Below are 23,847 nucleotides of genomic sequence, written 5' to 3' on the forward strand. Positions count from 1 at the left end.
GAAAATAAGTTAAACCTAATTATAACTTATGAGAGAAGACTACACAATGAAAAATGTAAGACAAACATGCCAAATGGCCACCAAATATATAGAGCAAGTGTTGTAAGTGATTTCGACCTATTAAACCATAAAAGAAAATGAGTTTTTCATGACATGGAACATGTTTTTGGATCCAAAGAATGAATCAATTTACATGTAAACCACAGTAATGATTCAGTCCATATAACAATAAATTATGTCCTGGCTTGGAGCCCATAGCAACAGGGGTTGCCTTATCTTGTAAACTTTATTAAATGAAAGGTCTATATGATAAATGCTGTGACCAGTCTTGCTCTGGAAAAAAATCAATCCTTAATGCAAAGGCACTGTTGTTTGGAGATTATCGGTTGTGGGCTGTATTCAAATAGGATGTAAGTTGTCCTTAAATCTCAGTATGCTTTTTGTAAGATATTTGGTTGATATCCAGAGAAAAGAGTCTTAAACAGAATAAAGGGTCTCAGAGTTCATCAAAGTTAATTCATGTTCTTTGGGGACTAAAGAGATAATGTTCAAAATAAAGGGGGGAGAGATATATGCTACTAAAATTAGGCAAAAGAAAATGTAAATAGACTGAAGAAGTGAACCAAATTTTAGCAAAGCTAAGCAAATTTTATTATTAATGTGAATTGATAAACAATGGCTAAGTGTGTTCGTTAAAGGCAGCCTTATGCATAAGGAGTTACTTTTGCATATCACTGTTTGTCTGCTCTGTATGTAGACTTTTTTCAGTCACACAGGGTAAAAACTGATAAAGTTAGTAGACAGAATAAAGAAAATATTAAACCAAACGTCGCAGGTTCTGCAACTGCGTGGGAATTAGCTCTAGCAGCTGGTAGCATCATTGTTGACTTGCTAGACTAGACTTGAGAGTTTAATTATTAGCCACATGGTTCATTTATAGAATTTCAACAACATGGCCATTCCTGAGAACTCTAGGCTGTTTATCTCCCTGCTCTCAGGGCTGACAAGGCCATGCAGAATTCCCATGTGAAGACAGAACATAGCCTCCAGGTCCAAGTTCTGCAGGTGGAAATGAAGGTACACTGGCCTGGGAAAGTGATAAGGGGGCAGCTGGGTAGTTTATCTTTCCCAGATCCTGCAAAACATCTCTTTGAAGGCCATTTCGTCCTTGTACAGTCCCCTCCCCCTTCCATTAACAATTGCTCAGTTATCTCAACAGCTTAGCCTGGGTTAAGTGAATTTGCCTCCGTGTTTTGAAAGGAATCAGGTCCTTACAAGTTGCTAATGCATGTTTGCTAGCCCACGTCAAGTTTACTCGGGTCCTTCACTTCCTGTGTTACTTCGGCACTCCACCTTGAGCCATGGAGTGCACAGCTCAAGTGTCTTCACCCTGTAATCGTGAACATCTGGGGCAGTATCAGAGCCAAAATAAACAGAACAGAGCAGATGATTCTGTGAGATTATGCTAAATAACATTTAAACAGACTCAAATGTCTTCTGAGGAAGTACAAAGAACCTACTTATACCAGTCCTTGTTTATGAGAGGCAGGCAGGCAGACGGACAGACAGGCAGGCAGGCAGGCAGGCAGGTCATCATTATAGCTACTCAGTTACTTGGCACAATTTTATAAATTATTTTTCATTAAAGACACGTTTTCTGCACAAGTCACAGGGCCTGCTTTCTCATTAACTTTCAATATGTGGTTGATAGTGTTTTTCTTTCTGTCTCTGACGATGAAAGGCCATCTGTTTTTGTGGAGAAAGTTCAGTAAGTGTTCAGTGATCACTGCTATCAGTTTGCTCTTGACTCTCATAAAGCCCTGGTTCTCTTTCTGTCATGTTTACTGTCCAGGTTTGCATGCACCAAGAGAAAGATAAACACATGGGCAGGGCATCAGAAGGCTGGCTCTTCCATTTTGTTGCAATAATAAAAAAAAAATCCAGACAGAAGTGGTGAGCAAACCACCGTGTTTAGAGTGTACTCTTTCTGATAAAAATAGTTGCCTTCGTTTCCTTCCACAATCAGCTTTCGTCTTTCTTCTCTCCCATGGAGACTGCTGTGTCCTCTGTCCTCTGGTTCCAGTCCAGCTGTGCTTTCCATTAGCAGTGTGTAGTTAGAACTTTATTCCACTGTCAACTCTGCAACACTATGCCTTTAATGAGATGCTTGCTTCATGATTTATATTTTATTATCCATCATCTGGGGATTTTGATATTTTTTTGCTCATTTCCAAATTTTGTTTTCTAAAACAACTATGCTATTTAACCACACCCCTTGATGCTTTACAATTTTTGTTGGTTTTGTTTGATTCTTAGATTTTTCTAAAAAAAAAAAAAAAAGATTCTCTTATGCCTTTTATTTCTATCAGAGAATGGCCAGCTACATACTGGTGTCTAGAATCAGTTAGCAACCTGTGACGATTGATATTTCTTGTTTCTTCTTCCTGACCTGCTGGTCCTTGCTCATGGCATTTGGGTTAGTTTTGTAATCAAGGGCTTTAGGGGAACACACTCACTGATATGTGAAAATTCATGAAGGTGTTTTTTTTTTTTTTTTTTTTTTCAGAACAAGATGTAGTTATGTTCAGAGAGATTCGGCTTTCTTTTGTGGGACAATGTCAGTCACAGTTTCTTCAAATAACAGGAAATTGTAGTAGTGACAAGGGCTCCACTCTTAAGAGGTATTTAAGGTCATTTTGTGGGGTTTGAGTTATATTCCAGTAATACTGCATTAGCAGGATGTTCAAAGCAAATCTGCATATTTCCTCTAGAGTACTTTGTTCCCCCTTCTAAAAATAACCGAAGCATCTACACTTTGGTTTTCCTTCTTCTTGAGCTTCATGTGGTCTGTGAATTGTATCTTTGGTATTCTGAGCTATTGGGCCAATATCCACTTATCAGTGAGTGTATACCATGTGTGCTCTTTGGTGATTCGGTTACCTCACTCAGGATATTTTCTAGTGCCATCCATTTGCCTAAGAATTTCATGAAGTCATTGTTTTAATAGCTGACAAGTACTGCATTATGTAAATCTATATTTTCTGTATCCATTCCTCTGTTGAGGGACATCTGGGTTGTTTCCAGCTTCTGGCTATTATAAATAAGGCTATTATGAACATAGTGGAGCAAGTGTCCTTATTACATTTTGGAGCATCTTCTGGGTATATGCCCAGGAGTGGTATAGCTGGGTCCTCTGGTAGTACTATGTCCAATTTTCTGAGTAACCGCCAGATTGATTTGCAGCGTGGTTGTACCAGCTTGCAATCCTACCAACAATGGAAGAGTGTTCCTCTTTCCCACATCTTCACCAGCATCTGCTGTAGCCTGAGTTTTTGATCTTAGCCATTCTGACTGGTGTGAGGTGGAATCTTAGGGTTGTTTGGATTTGCATTTCCCTGATGACTAAGGATGTTAAACATTTCTTTAGGTGCTTTTTTGTCATTCAAGTTTCCTCAGTTGAGATTTCTCTGTTTAGCTCTGTTCCCCATTTTTTAGTAGGATTATTTGATTCTATAGAGTCTAACTTCTTGAGTTCTTTGTATATATTGAATATTAGGCCTCTATTGGGTTTAGGATTGGTAAAAATCTTTTCCCAATCTGTTGATTGCCATTTTGTCCTGTTGACAGTATCTTTTGCCTTACAGAAGTTTTGCAATTTTATGAGGCCCCATTTGTTAATTCTTTATCTTAGAGCATAAGCCATGGGTGTTCTGTTCAGGAAATTTCCCCCTGTGCCGGTGTGTTTGGGGCTCTTCCCCACTTTCTCTTCTATTACTTTCAGTGTATCTGGTTTTATATGAGGAAATACAGAAAGTATGAAGCAGAGACTGAAAAGGCCATCCAGAGACTGCCCTACCTTGGTATCCATCCTATATACAGTCACCAAACCCAGACACTATTGTGGATGCCAATAAGTGCTTGCTGACAGGAGCCTGATATAGCTGTCTTCTGAGTGGCTCTGTCAGAGCCTGACGAATACAGAGGTGCATGCTCAAAGCCAACCATTGGACAGAGCATGGGGTCCTCATTGGCGGAGTTAGAGAAAGGACCAAAGGAGCTGAAGAAATTTGTAACCCCATTGGAAGAACAACAATATCAGCCAAGAAGACCCCCCAGAGCTTCCAGGAACTAAACCACCAACCAAAGAATACACATGGAGGGACCCATGACTCCAGAAGCATATGTAGCAGTCGATGGTCTTGTTGGGCATCAATCGGTGGAGAGGCCCTTGGTCCTGTAAAGGCTAGATGCCCCAGTGTAGGGGAATGCCAGGGCAGGGAGGTGGGTGTAGATTTGTGGGTGGGTTGGGGAACACCCTCATAGAAGCAGGAGGAAGGGATGGGATAGGAGATTTCAGGTGTCAGGGAACCAGGAAATGGGATAAAGTTAGAAATGTAAGGTCTAGCAAACTTTATATGCCCCAGTACAGGGGAAGGCCAGGGCCAAGAAGTGGGAGTGGGTGGGTAGAGGAGCAGGGCAAGGGGGGGTAATAGGGAACTTTTGGGATAGCATGTGAAATGTAAATGAAGAAAATATCTAATAAAAATGTGGGGGAGAAGAAATGTAAATAAAGAAAATATTACATTAAAAAAAGAGTTAGCATTAAAAAGCAAGTCTGTTCTTCAAACATGCCCCCTTTGCAGTGTGCCCTTGCCACCTGCTTTCTATCATGAATTAAAACAGCATTCGGCTCTCAACAGACTCCATGTAGATACCAGTGTAGCAAGCTTAGAATTTTTACCTTCTACATCTAGTAGCAGTGAAACTAACTTCCATATTTGTAAACCATGCAGTTTCTTCATAGTGGAAAGTGGAGTCAAACAGTCTGTATCTTCTTGATGACCTAGCTCGTGATAGGAGAGTCTGTAATGAATTCCCTATCTTAAGATCTAGGGCTTTAGCTCCTCCACTGGGGGTGCTGGGTTCCATCCAATAGATAACTGTGAGCATCCACTTCTGTTATTTACCAGGCACTGGGATAGAGGAGCTAGAGAAAGTACCCAAAGAGCTGAAGGGGTCTGCAACCCGATAGGTGGAACAACAACATGAACTAACCAGTACCCCCAGAGCTCATGTCTCTAGCTGCATATATAGCTGAAGATGGCCTAGTCAGCCATCATTGGGAAGAAAGGCCCCTTGGTCTTGCAAATTTTATATGCCCCAGTACAGGGGAATGCCAGGGCCAAGAAGTGGGAGTGGGTGGGTAGGGGAGCAGGGTGCAGGGGAGGGTACAGGGAACTTCCGGGATAGCATTTGAAATGTAAATAAAGAAAATATCTAATAAAAGTAAATAAAAAGATCTAGGGTTTTGACCTTTGTCCCAATCTCTCTTTCAGACTACCAAATTTGAAGCCCAGGATTAATTACCCAAAGCCTTGTGGACATATTTGTAGTTTTGACCATAATACCTAAGAGAGGAAAGAGTTACTTTAGTTTTTTTATTTCAGAGGGCACAAACTCTAGTCGCTGGCTTGGCCTGCACTGGTTCTTTGTTGAGCAGATCATCATGACAGTAGGGACATTTACCAGAGACTATCTTCTTCTGATTGGCAACAAGAAATGGGGCAAGAAAGAGAAGTGAGGAAAGTCCTGGAATGATAGATCTTCTCCTCAAGGACACAGCCCCAGGAACCATCTTCCTCTGTCAAACCATACATCTTAGAGCTTGTCAGAGCCCTCCAAAATGAAGCTGCCAGCTGTGAGAAAAATAATAGTGATAATTATTAGTAAGCTTACTTAGCTTTCTTTTCTATCTTATTCATCCATTTCATCAAGCCTGACTCCAATTCCTGGCTTCAACCAATGTCGCTCTCTCTGTTTCTTGGGCACTTGTTCTATGGGACTCTGACACGAAGCCTGGCTCAGTTAGCTCTGACATCATAATCACTATTCCACTGTTGCCATTGGTCTTATTCCAAGTACACATATCATCTGATTGAATCTCATCAAACCCTAAGAAATTAATCGTTTTCCAGAAACACAATTGCAAGCTCAGGAAGTAAAATAAATAATATTTGCCCTTGAGATCATGACTTAGGGCCATGGTCTTTTTTGTAAGACTTTATTTATATACATTAACTTCTGTAGATCAACTGTATTAACACATGGAGTGTAGCAAACACACAGTTAATGCTGACAACATTGGATATTCCAGAAAAGCCAAGTAAATAATGTTTTTTATTTCCATTTTGTTGTGAAACCATTCTTTGGTTCAGAAATAGGTTAGCACTTCAAAATTTAAGTCTCTGGAAACTTCACAAATATTTTATCTACAATCAAAAGCATATGGTAAGGTGGCTGCAGTCACATAAGGTTGTATTTTTAACTTTAATAACTTTATAAAGTAAATTTGTATTTCCATTTTACTATTTTATAAATAGAGATCTTTTTCTAACAAATAAACTTCAGCCGTTCCACCCAAAAGAAGAACTCTGAGTTATCATCTCAGTAGAATAGCAGTTATGTAGGGGGAGCATGGCTGAACTGTTATTAATGTTAATCAGAAAAAGTTACACATTATAGAAAAGAGTAGTGATGTAATGATGGGATTATATTTATAAATATAACAACCAGGAAGGTGTTAAAATTAAAACACATGTCCACGCATAATTTAAAAAATAGTTCTAAGAACTTGACACCTACCAAAAGTATTCAGTCTTTCAAGGGATAAGAAAACTGTAAAGGCAGTATAAAAGTTGAATCAAATTTCCCAAACTTTCCCCCAAATCCTAAAATACCAAGATGGCTAAATTACACTCTGCCATTTGGCTAGCAATTGAATTGCTGTTATTTTGAAATGAAATGTTGTCAACAAATTCATTAGTTTCCCAAGAATTGGTCAATTGTTTATTTTCCTTTTTATAAATGCATTAATAATGTTGACTGAATGGCGTTGGGTCAGTGTCCTGTTGATTGAGATAATTGTTGTTTTTGATGAAATGGTATGGACCTGATCCAGAAGAACATCCTTGAGTCACTCTTTCCTCAGTTCAAGCATATCTAGACATTTTCTTTTGAGACATTTCTAGGGATGGAGTCATGGTCTTCTTCACGCAAAGCAGATACGCTTGCCCTGAGCTGTAACCTATCCCTTAAATGCTAATGTTTAAGTGACCCCACGTCTCCTAATCTGTAGCCTAACCTCTGGGCTTTACTTTCCCCTCAGTTCTGGGACAGATTCTTTGTACTTCAGCAACTTTACTAACTGGTATATTTACCTTCAAAATAAATGCTATGTGGCTTGGAGAGATGATGGGTCAGCAGCTAAGAACATTTGCTGATTTTGCAGAAGAATTTGGTTTGGTTCCCAGAACTCACATGGCAACTGACTGTAACTCCAGTCCCAAGATATCTGACACCCTCTTCGGTGTGGGAAACAGATAACCTGTCTAGCACATATAGACATGTAGGTACTCACACATATACATTAGATAAATAAACATTTAAAACTAAATAAATATATGATAAAGTATACCCGCGGATACAAATCCCAGATTTCATTTTTAAAATAAAATAAACCAAAAAATGTAGGCCAGTGAGATGAGTGGACAAGGGAATACACTTCTGTCAAGTCTGAGAATTCAGGCTTGATCCCTGATGCTCACGTGGTGGAAGTGGAGACAGACTCCTAGACACAGTCTTCTGACCTCCACTTGCAGGCCTTGCACACAAACATAAGCAGTACTTACAATAATAGTAATAATAACTTAAAATATTATTTAAAGAATTTTTAAAGAAAATACGTGTTATTTTTAGAAAATTCACTACCCAATAATATAGCATTTTTTTAAAAGTCACAAACCTGATATGAATCCCTTGAGAAATCAACAACTTCTGGTGATAAATCCAATAATCTCAAAAAATGGTTTTATTTTTTTTCCCAACTACAGGAATTTTAAGAAAATCTATACTTGCTTTTTGAGTGTTGCTGTTTGGTATTTTTTAAATAAGTTACCAAATCACTTAGATTGATTTCCATTGTTCTCTCTCTTTCTCTCTCTCTCTCTCTCTCTCTCTCTCTCTCTCTCTCTTGTGTGTGTGTGTGTGTGTGTGTGTGTGTGTGTGTGTGTGTGTGTGTGTGATCTTCATCAGCTGAGGCTATCCTCTCACCTTCATGGGTCATGGAACAGGTATCATAAACCTGACAATGTACAAACAGAGCACACATATAAACACAAAACACACCACATATATGCACATGCACACACACACACACACGCACACACACATACACACATGCACACAAATGGACACATACACAAACACAGACACACATGCATACACGCAGATACATATACTCATACAGACACACACATGCCACACACAGACACATACACACACAAAACTGCAGACATAGAAACACACACACTCATGGAGACAATACACACTAGCCTGTCTCTTCACCTAACCACATTTTTTTGCTTTGATAATGCCCTGATAGTAGAGTCACCTAGTCACTAAATCTGTTACTGTTAATATTTGTCACTGTTAATATTTTGCCCTTTCCATACCCTGGCTTCCTCTCTTTCTAAAAGGAGAACGTATTATTCCACTGGTAAGCTGGATTCAGCCTTTCCACTGGGGGTCACAGTATGATGACAGGATTCAAGGTCTGGTTTGCACTCTCTCCGCATTATGAGAGTTGTTCTGGCATGTAAGGCATGTTCTTGAACAGCTGTGGCATCTATTCATATCTCTTTCCCACATTCAAATCTGCATTCTCCATGAAGTTTAGCATCAGTACAGGCAATACTAAACTTTGCCCTTTCTCTGTACGCATGATCAGAGTATCTCTCAGCTCTCATCAGAAAAGTGTCTCTTTACAGTTGATAGTAACTAACACAGAACTGCCCAACATGCAGAGCATAAGATACTGTAGAGTGTTCATCCTTATAGGGAACATGCATACCATACCTACTTCCACCAAGGCTTGGCGTCTTGCAGAAAAGTGAGTGGACAGATTGTAAGAGACAGAGATTGTCAAATAACCTCAAGAAAACATTTGTGTAAAGTCATTAGGAGTTGTGTTAATACTAGGTCCATTTAGCATAATAATAATATTGGGTTTTCCCTCTAAGTTCTACGGCATATCTAGTCACAGCTTCTTGCCTTCTTTAAAAATGTCAGGTGTCTGATTCCATCACATGGAGTTGGCTTTCCATCCAATCAGAAAGTGTCTGATTACTTCCATTACATTTTTGCTGCTACCATAACAGTCACTGTTGTCACTTTCAGAGTTCATGCTGAGTGAGACTGGGGCTTACTTTTCTCCTACCGCAATGTGTGTAGCACCTTAGAGAATAGCTGATAGGAATGAAGCTGCTGAGTACCCTTCAATTTCTACATGGTAGGAAGTCTTACTATAATGTGGGCATTGCATTCTGTGAGCTGAGTCCTGTACTGAATGAAAACCAGAGAGAGAGAGAGAGAGAGAGAGAGAGAGAGAGAGAGAGAGAGAGAGAGAGAGAGAGAGAGAGATCCTATTGCTCTCTGCTTATAGAAAATGGGTCCAATGTGAGCAGCTGTCTGGAGCCTCTTCTACTTCAATTTATCCATAATGATGAACTGTAACCTGAAGCTGTAAGCTATAATAAATCCCTTCTCCCTTAAGTAGCTATTGCCAGAGTATTTTATTACAGTAACTGGAAATGAAACTCAGACATATACAATACACTTGTAATCACAAAGCATGTGTTGTTGATTGTTTGTGAACTCTTCCGTGGTGCACACTCAGAAAGTACAGCCTGTTTTTCTGCATGATTATTGAACTGATCCTTTTGATACTTTTATAATTGATGACATGACAATTGCATAACAAATAAACAGACATTAGGAGCAGAAATTATTCCAGATTTCACAAAAATAGACTCTCAAATTTTATGTAACACTTATAAATGTGTTCAGTAAAGTAAAAGAATGGAAATATTGGCTGTGATTTAGTAAAGTGACTTATTTTAAAAATGTGTTCTTTCTTAAAAATATATTCAAATTATTTTATCATTTCATTTATATGAGTTATTTTGCCAGCAGGTATGCAAGTATGTGCACCCCATGCATGCCTGGTGACTAAGTGTGTGAGAATAAGGGATTAGATTTCCTAAGGCTGTAGTTACAGACAGTTGTGAACCACCGCATGGGTACTGAAAATGAAACCTGGACTCTCTAATAAAGCAACAAGGACTCTTAACCACTGAGCAAACTCTCCATCACCAAACCTCTTTTTAAAGCTTTAATTTCTGTTGTAAATTAAGTAACTAACTGCACAGACAACAAACACGTAAACACGTAAACGGCAGTGGAGTGTTATGATTTGATTGTGAAATGTCCCACATCATCTCACGTGTTGGAACACTTAGTCCACAGCTGGTGGCCAGGTTTAGGAAGGTCATAGGAGTTAAAGAATATGCAGCCTGACTGGAGTGCATGAATAACCTAGTGTGGGCCATGAGTCTTTATAGACTCATGACCAGCATCCTGTTCATTCTCTTTCCTGAGTGCAAATGCAATCAGACAAGCCAGCCTCCTGCCTTTCCTGCTTGCACACCTATATAGGGCATCCCTGCTACCTGTAAAACTTCCCATGTAACTCTTCAAACCATGACCTCACTGTGGTGTGATCACGAGAAAGCACTGACCTGTGTTTTAAAGCTTTAAAGGTTTATCTTCCTCTAGAATAGTATGTGCATGGAATTACCCAGCATGCATTGCCAGGCTTCTGGGACCTATTCATGTCTCTGCACATATTAATCTTTGTGCATATGAAAACACTGTAGTAGGCTAATTAATATTGCTTTGGGTTGTTTTTTTAGACAGGCTTTCATGCAGCCCAGTCTGCTCTCAGACTAACTATATAGTTGATGACGACATGGCTCTTACCACATTTCTTATAAAGTATGAATACCTTTTATATTGAAAGCTGAGCTGTCTGCTTGCCTTATCTTTCTGAGTGTTGTGTTTACAGGCGTGCAGCATTTTGCCTAGGTCCTGCAGAGTTATCAGACTCAGAGCTTCTTAATACTAATTGACTGACTGACACAGCCCATCACTACATATTCTAAATGTCCTATTCATATAAACAGAGATATTTCAACAGGATATATATATATATATATATATATATATATATACATATATATATATAATATTTAAATGAATATTTTTAAATGATTTCAGTTGCAACTCACAGCAACTGAATGAGTTAGTGCTGTGATAAAATACCCAATGAGGGCAAGTTAAGAGAGAGAGGATATATATTAATACACAGTTCCAGGGTACAGTCCACTGTGGCAGTGAAGCTGTCTTGTGACTTGAGACAGCTGATGATATTGTCTGTAAACAATAAGCACAGGGAGATGGATGTGCTTGCTCAACTAGCTTTCTCTTTTTTATTCATTCTTGGATCCCAGCCAATGATATTATGCCTCCAACTTCTAGAGTGAATCCTAACACCTCAAATAACCTGACAGCTATTCTCTCACAGGAATGACCAGAGTTTAACATAATCTAAATAATCCCCCACAGGTGCACCAGGAGGCTTGTCTTGGAAGAGATTCCAGACCCTGTCAAACTGACAGGAACCATCACACTTCTCTCGATTACAATTAATGGATTCTGGTAAGTCACTGATAAGAGAAATGAGAAGAGGAGCTGCAAATGAAACAGAGAGTTTAGGATGTGCAAGTTTGAAAAAGCACATAGAATAGATGGAGAATCTCTAAACAAATAAGAAAAGTAAAATAATATACTTGAACTGTAAAAATCATGAAAAAAATTCCCTACAGAGAATAAGGTACCATATGATCAACAAACTTGTTAAAGGTGATGGATGTAATTATAATAAAAAAAAATTCAGACCAGGAGTCCACATCAGCAAAGCTGGAGGGGAGGGCACAACTGTTCATTTCTAGGATAATTAAGTATATGAAAAACCAGAAGTATCAGTGTGCTAATAAAAGGGTGAATTGGTAGAATGGCTGTGAGAAAACTTTCAGGTTATAGCATTTTCTATAGCCTAATTATGTCATTTTCATTATGTTTGATTATTGCATTAAAGAATTTTAAATATCATTTCTATGGTCCATTTATTTCTTCCACACTGAACCAAAATGAGTGGTTACATATATGGAAATAAATGAGTTTTTTTTAACAGTAGCTGTGTTTATCATAAGGAAAATTGAAAAAATATAACCCAAACATCCATAAATAGTAGAGTTGGTATGAAGGTCACAGGATGGGTTGTCCACTGAAAGAAAGAAAGAGATGAAAACCTTTAACTCATTTACCTGAAGGAGCAGATGATAAGGAAGGAACTGATACTGGATACAGTGCCATGGATTCATGCAGACATAATATCACCAAGTCTGAAAACACAAAACTGTACACCGATGGTAAGCATGTGAAATTCAAAAGCAGTTGTTGCTCTTCCTGGTAATTACAGAGTTATAGCCATGTATAAAAGCTTCTGAGAGAGTTCTTGAAATGTTTTGTACTTATGGGAATGTAAGATGTCTGAAAATGAACATGATGGTTTTAGTTAAATGGAAATTTAACCATAGGCTTGGAATTCACTAGTTCATCCAGTTACATGTAGTCAACCTTAGTGGGGTCTTCTATTTCTAGAACAAACAGCAGTTTTTAAAGATAGCTCAACTTTGCATATAAAATTGTAGGAATGGCTAATTCACTCAAATGTTATATGAAACATAGTACTAAGAAACAGGCACAGTAGCTCACACCTATTAACCCAGAAGCTGAGGCAAGAGGACTGTTGTGAGGTCAAGGGCCCCTGGGCTATATGGAGAGGCACATTTATTTGTCTGAAATAATTATGTACTAAAGAAAGTATATGGTAACAATTAATTATAGCGAGAAATAAAATTCAAACATGTGTTTTGTGAAGAAATAGTTGCATAATCATCCACTGATTCTTTTGTTCCAACATAAGCAAATCTGTAGCCTTTACTTAATATAACTAAAAATATTTTACATTTATTTTAGAATTGTGCATAGCTAGTACAAAATGTTAATTAAGTGAACTAGAAGTGATACAGATACTTTTATCATTCCCGATACTGTAAGAGACAAATATGAGATGCCAATTTTGAGTGTTTTGTTTGGTTTGGTTTGGTTTGGTTGTGTTGTGTTGTGTTTTTACCAGAGTTCGACTTATGTTTTAAACCTGTTTTATGGAAGCCATTCATTGACAATATAGTATATAGTATTTTTACACACTTGAATTGGCATTAAGTAACAATGGGGCAATGAATCTACCATCCTGGATTTACTGTATAAAGAACAACACAGAAATATTATCAGGATGCAATGCTGAAATTGGGTCAGGAATACAAACTCTATGCCAAAGTCCATAGCACAGTTCCAGGCCAGGGACCACAAAGTAAAAACTAAATCAACATTACAAACAAAGCTCCCAATAACTTCTCCACAACATTTCATTCACAGTAACTGAAGCTCAAGTGTCCTGTATTTCAATGTTGGTATAATCATTTCCTTGCTAAGCCTATTCTCCTTTAAGTGTGTGTGTGTCTCTGTGTGTCTGTGCATGTCTGTGTGGTGTGTGTGTGTGTGTTCATGATACAAAATAATCCAAATGAAAGACATAAGAAAGATGGAATTCACCATGTTTCTAATCCCAGGGTCCTCCCGACATTCCTGGTAATGACTGCAGGCTTGAAAGGGTTTCTGTAGCATGCCAGGGCCAGAGTGGGTGACCCACATCTGAGGAGTCTAGGAACCTCTGCTATGCTCACTCTCAGACACAAACCAGATCCGTCCCCATCTGCTTTGCTTCACAGTGATCGCCTACTTTCCAGCTTAGATGCCCTCCACAGAATCATAAACAGATCGTATATTACATGATAATGGTTCCTCCTGGATGATAGCACTGAAAGAAATCTATTTTTTTTTTAGGTGAGCTTACTCCAGAAGGTTGAAAATTCAAAACATAAGCAGTAACTCAACTAGGAAATGAGTTCAATATACATTTTAAACTTTTACTTAGGACACTTGGAATATATTTCCATGCCATATTTTTTCAGAACTTATCTTTGTAACATAATATTAACTAAGTCTAAGGTTGAAGGATACAAGCAATATATTTTCAAACTGTATTAGACAGTACCCAAAATGCACTGTAGAAAGGGCCAGAATAAACAAAGCCTTCCAGGGGCTTCTTCTATCAACTCTTATGATTATAATTTACTTTTCTGTTAAAATGAGATTTTTATGGTCCAAATTTCAAGGAAAAACTTACTGATGAGGCTTCTCTTTGCTAAAAATAATAACTTAAGAAGTAGTCTTTGAACCATAAATTGTTGAAACATGAGATTGGAGGCCTTGCCGCTTACCCACTTGGTGACTTTTTGTGATAATCAGGATGATGAGGTAGAGTGGGTTTATGCAATTTTTCTGTATTAATGTCAACAATATCTTGCTCTTCAGTCATTAAACACATAATAAAGGACATCGTTGGGACTGAGGAAATAGCTCTGTGGATAAAGTGCTTGTTGAACAATCATAAAGGCCTGAGTTTAATCCTTAACACCCATATAAAAACGATGAACCTCATGGTGCACATCTGTAATCCTAATTCTTGGCATGTGGAGACGTACAGATGCCCGAGATCATTAGCTAGTCAACCTACCCTACTTGATAAGATCCCACCCAACAAGAGACTCTGTCTCCAAAGAAATCAAAGAGATGAACTGGCTTGAGAAAGGACTGCCTAGATTGACTTCTAGCCTCCAGATATACATCCCACATACTTACTTCACACACAGGAAAAATAATAAAAGGGATTGTTGTCACATTTTTATAGAAATATTTTTGGTCTCCACACAGTCAAATGGATGCAGTGACAAGATCCGATATGATAAAATATGTTTGGCCAACTCCTCTCTGGATCTCAAATGTACCCCATTCAACCTTTTGTTAACTTCAATCATTCATGATCGTGAGAAAAGATGGATGGCTCACTTAGTAAAGTGCTTGCTGCATCAGGATGTAGACTGACTTTGATCCCCAGAACCTGCCTAAAGTCAGCTGTTGTACACATCTATAACCCTAGCTCTCTACATTGGAGAAAAAGGTGGAAACAGGAGGTTTCAGGCCAGCTAGCCTGGTGTACATGGCAGCTAACAACAAAGATACTACACTTCAAGCACATTGGAAGGAGAGGATACAAGATTGTCTCCTGACCTCCATACATGGCATAGGCACACATAACAACATTCACACACATAGATGTGTGTGCACATGCACTCACATCATAAACACAAAGAAAGAATGAAATAGTATTTATGGAATGAATGAAATAAACAGTAATTAGGAATGTATTGCTTGACCCTTGAAAGAAACACATTCTTTATCTGATGATGTAGAAAGCTCCAGAAAGAAATAAAAACAAAAGTTTGATAAGACTCTCTTCTGTTCTCTGGTTGTAATCTAAGCTCCAGCATCCTATTTATACTCAAATTTGGGGAAGGACTATCTGAAATTACACAGACAGCATGATGTCTTGACATTCCTCCCCTCAGGCTGCCTCTTGTAAAAGCACCTTGTTTTGTATTGCCATTTGGCATGTTCAGATGTAAACATATTAGAGTTTTGATACTAAAATGTCCCCACAACTCCATGTGTTAGAGGCAGGTCCCCAGTGTAGTGACAGAGAAGTGGTGGGAGTTTTAACTGGGAGTCTTAATGATAAGTCACTGATCACTTGAGAAAAAGATGCCCAAAGGGTTTGTGGGACTTTATTTAGTCTCTTTATATTTTGCTCCTTTGAATCATTTTTCTGTGTACTTCTACTATGATGTAATAGCTCCAGAGTTATTAATAGCACCAAAGCCAGATGAATAGACTGGACCAAAATGAACCTTTCTCTTTATTAAATTCATTATCCAAGGCACTTGTCATCATGATGGAAAACTACCCCACCTTTGTCTCCCTTCGTACTATACTACTTCGACTGTCAATTATAATTGTGTCTAAAACTTCAATCAAACCTCCACAGATAGCTTAGTGAACTAATGCCTTCAGTTCTGCTGGTTCCAACACTCACTTACATCTCATAAAATCATCAGCTTAATATTTCATGCTTTTCATCTTCCAAATGTCCTGAGACACCCAGCTCACCACTATCCTCCACTAGGTACAGCAGCAGCAATAACATACACAAAAACTAAGAGTTATTCCTTTTAACACATATGGGCACTATCAGAAGGGATTGGACGTCAAACATAGAGTGTGATCGTCCTCCAATTCAAAGGTTCTGGAAAACCCCTTCATTATAGCAAATGGCATTCTCATTCAAGAAAAGTTGGAGAGTCTTAATGTCTTTTGTTTTCCTTAGAATCACAACAAAAATCATCACCTAAAAGCCAAGAAGAATGTTTTTATTGGAATTTTGATGCAAGAAACTTGGCTGAATTTCTGAGAAATTTCCAGAGCCTGTATGATGGATAACTTGATAAGAAAACAGTTTTCTCTGTGATTACAACTTTCTTCAGTAGAACAGAATTGCTTGGTTAAACAACAGTGAGGATAAAAGAGGGGGTAGCACATATATGTCCACAATCCCTTTTCCATAACTGTAAAATCCAAAATGTCCAAAAATTCGATCTTCTTTTAATTATTTTTGGCTACAAGCCAATGACTTGACATGAATTTATCCATATTGTGTGTTTATTCAAACTAGAACAAATATCCTACAGCTTGCTACATAAACCCAATGAGTTGAATCATGGATCCTACATTGAACTGTGTTAGACCTGTTACATAGATTTTCAAAATTTGAATTCAGAATCATGTTTGTTTGAAGGACTATTCATAAGCAATTGTAGATCAGTATAAATATCCATTCAATGTGGTATTTGTACAAAAAAATCTTCAGTTTTTGTATAAGTTTCAATTGCTCAGAAATTATACTACACATATTTTGAAAATTGAAAAATGACACAGGGAGCCCAGCTATATCACACAGAAACCCAGATAAACAAACCTTACTCCTTCCTACATATCCCCCACCCTCCACATCCTACCCTTAGATCATAGTAAAGTCCTACTGCTGCTGTCTAGACAGCAGCCACCTTCTCCTAGTACTTTGGCTTCCCTTTGGGACTTATCAGATCCCAGACCACATCCACCTGGGATACTTCAGCCCTTGTGGTCCAGAGACTCAGATAGGCTATTGGCTCTCTTGTTGCAAGCTTCCCTTCATAACCTAAGTCACCACAAAGCCTAGCAAATGCTTACCAGTCACCACTACCTCCTGCTAGACTCTGGATCTCCCTTTGAAACCCATGATTCCCAGCATACTCCCTATAAGGGAAGCTCTAGATACTATACAAGAATGAGAGACCCATGCCACACCCTTCCTTTGGGATTCCTCAGAGCCCTGCCAGCTGCCTGATTAGAAACCTGCATTTGCAGCATCCATCCTTGAGACTCAGGACCAGTCCATACCACCAGGGAAATTTTGCTTCATACTCCTTGTCTAAATTGATAAAGACACAAAATTGTAGGTGAGAAGCAGGAGACCTAAGCTGGAGGCTATATTCATAAATATCAGAGAGAGGAAATTGAGATCCCAGCCCTGTTATAAATTATGCCCATCCTGAACATATAAGCACTTTTAAAGAAAAAAAGGAAGACAACTTGAACACAAAAGAAAAATTCAACCAACACACTAAGCCCAGATGTGCAAACATAAACAGGAAAAACAAAATGGCATGTCTTAGTTTTTAAAAAAAAGGATACAGAAAACAAACAAACAACAAAATGAATAGTAATCTTATAGTAATGGCTCCTCTTGAAAACTTCCTGGAAGAACTCCCAGACAAAATTCAAAAGGATTATTATGACTATGGTCAAACAACTCAAAAAAAAATACAAGGACAAGGAGATGGATGAAATGAGGAATTCAGTCCAAAATATTCAAATACAGTTTAATTTCTTAAAAAAGAAAACCTAGAACATAGGTGTTCCAGAATTAAAACATCCAAATAAGCCAGTTAGAAGCTCAGTGGAAAGCATCTCTCAGAGAATGGACCAAGTCAAAACCAGGCAGTCAGGGATGGAAGACAATGGGCAGAAATTGGGTCAATCAGTAAATGTCAGTTAGAAAAAAATTAAAATATCTGGATAGCATGTTGGAGAGGTTAGGGCACACAGTGTGAAGAGAACCCACGATTATGGGCAGAGAAGAGGGAGCAGCCAGAGTAAAAACATAAAGTAAAACCTGCAGCAACATCATAGAAGAAAACTTTCAAAACCTGAAGGAAAATATCCCATCCATGTATAAATTTCTCTTAAGATATTATAGTTAAAACATTATAAACAAGGACAAAGAAAGGGTATTACAAGCTTCAAGAAGGACGTGTCAAATCATTTGCAAAGTCAGGTTCATCAAAGCAGCCCTGAACTATTCAATAAAAATCTTCAAAGCCAGAAGGCTCTGGAAGGATGTATTCTGTGTTCTGGAAGATCACAGTTGCCATCCCAGATTGTTATAAGGGGAAAAATCTGTCATTAGACTATTACAGAGAAGTAAAACCTTTCCATGATAGTAGAATATTAAAGCCCTACAGAAAATACTAGAAGGAATAAATCCAGGAATGGGTAAAGATACTCTGGAAGCCATGGGCAACAAATAAATAATGACAGAGTACATCATCCAAAAAAAAAAAATCTGAGAAAACAAAAAATCAACGAAATCACAGGAAAGAATAATTACTTTTCATTACCTTTTAATAATTACTGAATATTAATGGTTTCAATTTTCTATAAAAAGACACAGACTGACTGAGCTTGGATTATAAAAAACGGTTCTATCTTTTTGTTGCTTCCAAGAAGCCCATATCAGTAACTCTCTCTTTTGAAATGTGTCTATGTATGTTGGTGTTTTTTTTAAACTATTCTTTTACAAACTGTGGTATTATTTTTTGTTGCTAATGAAATTTTGGGTTAATTGATCAAGCATCTGGGTCATTTATCAATATTCTGTGGTACTATGCAAAAATATCTGTTTCGGGATTTGAAGAACAGTTTCTTCATTTCCATTTACAGATGTCTGTGTAAATCCATATAAATATTGAATTAACAAATACTAAAGTTTAGATTTCATAGCAAACAAGGTCAATGTACAAAATCCTTTGCTTCTTATCCTCAGTATCATCTCAAATATGTGGGTTTTCCAGGTGACAGCCTCCTACAACTGCTTAAATTGCATATGAAAGTTATGTCTGTAACACTGTCATAAAGTGTGTACATTTAAATTATTCCAATCTGCTGATGTGAGATACACTTGCCACATCTGCAAGTTTAGTTTTAACAACTTTAGTGTTTCAAAATATGTCTCAAAAGATCTACAGACAACTAAAGAATGTGACAATCAGAAAGACTAGTCTTTCCAAGTAGAGAGCACACCAATTGGTTATATAATGCTAACCATTCAATCCTAAAAACATACACAAACATAAGTCTGAACACACACATACAGACTGAACGGTCTGCATTTATATTAATATACACAGAAGTTATGACAACTAATGAACAAAGAGGGCATGAGTTGGACAGAATTAAGGAGGGCTTTCAGAAGGGTTTGGAAGGAAGATGGGAAAAGGGGAAATGATGTAATCATATTATAATCTCAAAAATTAAGAGAGATTTTAAAAACAATTATAATAAATGAGTTATATTTAGATGTTAAGCACTCATTAAGAAATTAATATTTCTTCAGGTACAAGCACAAAAGATCATAAATACCTTTGATTTCAATCCATCAATGGTAGTGTAAACTGCAATTTTTATTCCTTACAAACCCATGAACTTTCCACTTTTTTTCCTTAGGAGTGTGATACTTTGTTTAGATATAAAGAATCCACAATCAAAAACCATATAGGGAGAGAGTCTCAATAAAGAATTGTTTGGATTTTGCCTGTTGACATGGCTATGAGAGGGTTTTTTTTTTCTTTTTTCATGTTTATTACTTCATTACTTTTTATTTATGTGTATGTGTGTATATCTGTGTAGTTGTGTGTGTGTGTGTGTGTGTGTACAATATATGTAGGTGCCTCTGTAGGCCAGAAGATGGTATTCTAACCTCTGAAGCTGATGTTACAGGCAGTTTTATGAGATGTTCACCATGAATGTTAGGAGCTGAGCTTAAGTTCTCCAGGACAACAGCAAACTCTCTTAACCACTTAGCCATCTTTAATGCCATAGTGAGATTTTCTTAATGTGATTAACTGAGGTAGAAAGCCCTACCCTGAGTCTGAGTGGCACCATTTTCTGGGTTGGAACCTGGGCTGTACAAGAGTAGCAATTGATGCTTACCTTTTGATAGCCTCAAATATAATTCCAAAAATTTTCTCAAATCAAGCTCCCATTTCCATTCTTTCCACCATGTACTTCTAACCTGTATCAATAGTTTATTGCAAGTTGCTGAAACAACTTAATATCACAGAAGCATGGCACACAGGGTTCAGGAACAGGCAGTTTTCATCCTCTTGTTTTACAAAGGTTTCTATGTTCCTCTTTCTACTGAGAAAGGGTCTGACACTCGCTGTTCTACAAATACATCTTTGCTTACATTATTTAATAGTTGTCATGACATATATTTGACCTTCAGAAGCTTGAGTTTTTATATCTGTAAAGCAATTGTTACAATAGAATAATAAGCACAGGCCCTGTCCTCTGCTTGGCTTGCCTTTTTTTATAAGTAAAATGGGAAAATACCTTTAAGACTTATGTCCAAGTGATTTACAACATGAGACTCACTAGAATTTATATTGGATTTCAGATCAAGGCTTGGCAATATTAATTCTGGCCATTCATAGTTTTTACTCCTCAGTTCCAAGTTCACAACTGTATTCATGAATAGAAAGGCTGCCAAACCCTGGAGAGCCAGATAAGTGGGGTATAGGGCACATAGAATTATCCTCTGATCATGCTTGGGACACTCAAGATTCCTAATTGATCATCAGCTTCCAGAATTAGAATCCAAGCAAAACCATTTCATCTTTTAAAGATAGACACAGGATGTGTTTATTGAGTTCTTGAAGAAATAACTCATAATCCTCCTTGGTAAATTCTTGATTTGAGATGTTCAGCAAGGAAACCATTATAAAGGGCTACAGAAATGGCTCAGTAGTGAAGAACTGCTCTTCCAGAGAACCTAAGGTTTGATTCCCAGCACCTACATGGCAGCTCACAACTTTCTTTAGGGTCCAGTTCCAAGATATCCGGCTATATCTTCTGGCCTCCATAGTCAACAGGGATGCACATGGTGCACAGACATTCAAGCAAGCCAAACACCCATACATGTATAAAATAATTTGAAAGCATAGTTTTAAGTAAACCATTATAAACTTATCGAGAATTCTAGTTAAGCATGAGCAATAGTTTTCGCTTTATGGGTTTTCAAAGTTACTTTACGGGTTACTTGCAATCCAAGCACCATCTCAGATTCTAATGTTTTCTTTCCTTTCGCCTCTATGATTATCTTTAAATAAGGAAAATTCTGCAACAAAAGCAGAGCTATTTAGGTAGAAGACAGATTGACCCAGGAGCAGAGGCGGCAAAACAGCTCCTCATCGAGTTTGCTCTTTAATCACAGCTCCCTCTAAGTACCTCCTTATCTGCCTCTCTCTGAAGCAAGATAAGTGGTGTTCTGGACCGTGGATGAGGTAACTTTGCTGGTTATGAACAATAAGCTAGAAGCTCTGGCAGGTTTGCTGGATAATCCATCAGTAAATGCAGACAGACTTCCCCAGGCTTGCTTTGATAAGCATGGAAGCTAATTTGGTGCAATCTGAGGCTGGGCTCCCTGGCCCACTGAGCTGTGACCTTTTGACCTTAAGCTTAAACAGAATGAGAAACACAAGAACAGCTGTTGGCAGTTTCCCAGCAATAACTTATTTAAGGGTATGATAATTTTGGTTTTTTATTTTTTTCATTTTGCTGTATTTATTTATCTGGCAATGCTCTGAATTCCATAAAAGCAGAAGCCAGCCCATCTGCCAGCACATATTTGATAGATTGTCTGTCTACAGTACAGCTTTCTAAGCATTAGTATTTTTGGTCAGGTTAGGGAAAGTATTTAAAAATATAGAGAGATTTAGAAGCCATTGTTGCATTGTTACATGAAAAGGCAGTGCTAGCACCTAAAGGTATAAATAGTAAATTGAGACCAGAAGGCCAAGAGTAACACACTGTCACAGTGAAGCCTGTCAGTGGGGTGCTGCAGCTATTTATGGGATGGAATAGATCACTCAGAAATGGGTCAAGGTGAAGTCAGAGTGACTCAAGCAATGGTGTGTACTTTATCAGAAAGTGGGTTCGCTGTGGGCTGGGGATGCAGCTTAATAGTAGGTCACATGGCTAAGAGGGTTCTCCTTTTCCTTCTATCAGTCAAAGACCAAAAGAAAACCATTATGTGTTGTGGAAAACATCATCCTTACACTGGCCCCTGCTAGTGAAGTCTTTGGATTTCCTTATATAGTACAACTCCAGAATCATCAAATAGGAATCAGTTGTGCCTAGCTAATGGTATTTTGGTAGAGTATAAACTTGCATGAATTATCCAATAACTTTTCCTTCCTAGTTCTCTACTTGCTTTGACCATAAAGGAGATATTTTTATTGAAAATATCATATTTCTTAATTTTTCACTGTGTTTTTAATACTATAGTTACACACATCTCTGTATTCTTAGAGTTTTATTGTTACAAATAGTGAAAAACCCAGCTTCTTAGATAAAATCATACATGGGGGAGAGGGGGAGGAAGAGGGAGTAGGAGAGAGAGGGCAAGAGAGCGAGAGAAAGGACAAGGTGTGCATGCAATAGGCACTGCACTCACATAAATATACATATACATGCAATCAATTAAATCCTAATGGAAAAGATAAACATACAGAAAAAAAGTTAGGATAGAGTCTCTCTCTGTGGCTCTGGCTAGGTTAGTACTTGCTATGTAGATCTGAATACATTTACTATAATGTATTTGGCATGATCTTAAGAAACCATAAAGAAAAATATCAAAGTTATAAAAATAACACAGAGAATGGTAACTTATTACACCAAAGTATAAAACTTTAGCCAACAAAGTTTCATGGCAGATGGCAAGATGGCACCATTTTAAAATTTCTTAAAATATTAAACATACACATACATATGTACTGATGCTAATATATAGTATTCTATGAGTAAATAAGGAAATGAAAATATTCTTAGGGTGAAAAATATAAAAGCTAAAGTTCATTAAAAAAAGAAGAAACAAGGAAAAAGATATCAAACATAGAAGATTCCTAGACACTCAAACCCCTTATGAGTGAGCTAAATGTAATTAAAGCAGTATGCCACATAGCACCTGTTAACAGAAAACGAAAAGGTAATGATATCATGTGCTTTGGGAAATCCTCATGTCTGGGACTTTTCCTACCGTCAGTAAGCACAGTCATGTTAAAGCTCAAGTTGGAATGAAAGGTCAGTATTACTCTAATATCAGCTTTTCTGCAAGACACATCAAGGAGCAGGGTAAACTGGGAGAAAAACCGCACACTCAAGAAAGATATATGGAAAATATATTTTCCCTAAGGGTGACTCATTTTGGCTTCATGTTTCTAGATCAGGAGAGCCGGTAAGATTCCAGTGTAGCATTTACATAAACCAGAATCTCTTTGGCAACTTGTCATTTGGAACACAGACACTCTCTTATCTTATTGTGCATATCTCCTGTGCGTGCATAGGGTTTGTCCACCAATAACAAGAGCCAGAAGACAATGGGACAGAGCTGTTGGTTTTGGAGAGGAAGTTGAACTATGTTAAATAATC

General features: G+C 37.8%; 1 long non-coding RNA gene across 2 annotated transcripts in view; it reads left to right on the top strand.

Moving 5' to 3' along the window:
* The first annotated feature begins 964 nt into the window (after positions 1 to 964).
* The window catches only part of LOC115029547 (uncharacterized), a 58,240-nt gene continuing 35,357 nt past the window's right edge, over positions 965 to 23,847 (top strand). The window contains exons 1-3 of one of the 2 annotated variants that reach the window (XR_015045683.1): positions 965 to 1,077; positions 11,521 to 11,613; positions 12,288 to 12,376. This is a non-coding gene — a long non-coding RNA (uncharacterized LOC115029547). Of the gene's footprint in view, positions 1,078 to 11,520; positions 11,614 to 12,287; positions 12,377 to 23,847 lie in introns of those variants that run through there. The other variant, XR_003835108.2, reaches the window with a different exon arrangement.

Source organism: Mus caroli, unplaced genomic scaffold (genome assembly GCF_978045245.1).
Source record: "Mus caroli unplaced genomic scaffold, Mus_caroli_1 scaffold_17, whole genome shotgun sequence".
In the NCBI taxonomy this organism is placed as follows: Eukaryota; Metazoa; Chordata; class Mammalia; order Rodentia; family Muridae; genus Mus; species Mus caroli.